This window comes from Bos mutus, chromosome 15 (assembly GCF_027580195.1).
Source record: "Bos mutus isolate GX-2022 chromosome 15, NWIPB_WYAK_1.1, whole genome shotgun sequence".
NCBI classification, from domain to species: domain Eukaryota; kingdom Metazoa; phylum Chordata; class Mammalia; order Artiodactyla; family Bovidae; genus Bos; species Bos mutus.
The window spans coordinates 11,986,804-11,987,659 of record NC_091631.1 but is presented as its reverse complement, the minus strand read 5'-3'; the positions used below and the strand labels follow the sequence as shown (position 1 = coordinate 11,987,659).

Genomic DNA, 856 nt, shown 5'->3' with positions numbered 1-856 from the left:
CTCTGTCCCTGGTATTCTCCAGGCAAAAACACTGGAGTGGGTGTTAGTATTTTATGAAAACTTATTAAAGCTCTCTTTGTCCCCCTGAGTGTTGGTGTATGGGTTTTTATTGGATTCATTTTCTGAATAAGCTGGGTTTTTAGAACATACAAAATTCACTTTCATCAAAGTCTTGTGACATTATGCATGATGTATGTTTCCATCACTGAAATTTTTATTCCAGCCACAGGACCCATTCATATCCATTAGAACAAGTTTGTCTGTTATAGCTCATCCATAGTTATGCTAGTGAGGTCTACAATATAATCACCAACTCTATTTCTATTTATAAGGAGATTCTGTAAAGGCCTCTTTACAATCCTGTTTATCCTAGTTATTATGAAAAAAGTTCCCAGGACTTCCCTGGTGGCTCAGATGGTAAAGCGTCTGTCTATAATGCGGGAGACCCAGGTTCGAGCCCTGGGTTGGGAAGATCCCCTGGAGGAGGAAATGGCAATCCACTCCAGTACTATTGCCTGGAAAATCCCATGGACAGAGGAGCCTGATAGGCTAGTCTATGGGGTCTCAAAGAGTATGACACGACTGAGCAACTTCACTTTCACTTTCCCAGGAATAGTCACTCAGTCTGACTTAAACTTGCTTATGTGCTAAGTCTCTTCAGGCTTGTCTACTCTTTGCCACTCCTTGGACTGTAGGCAACCCCCCTCCCCAGGCTCCTCTGTCCGTGGGTTTCTTCAGGCAAGAACACTGGAGTGGGTTGCCATGCCCTCCTCCAGGGGATCTTCCCAACCCAGGGATTGAACCTGCATCTCTTATGTCTATTGCATTGGCAGACAGGTTCTTTTCCTGCTAGCAT

The 856-nt window shown here is 44.2% G+C and overlaps 1 non-coding gene across 1 annotated transcript; it reads left to right on the top strand.

Moving 5' to 3' along the window:
- The first annotated feature begins 399 nt into the window (after nt 1-399).
- Nucleotides 400-471, top strand: TRNAY-AUA (transfer RNA tyrosine (anticodon AUA)). The gene has a single exon. It is a non-coding gene; the product is annotated as a tRNA-Tyr (tRNA).
- Nucleotides 472-856: the final 385 nt, after the last annotated feature.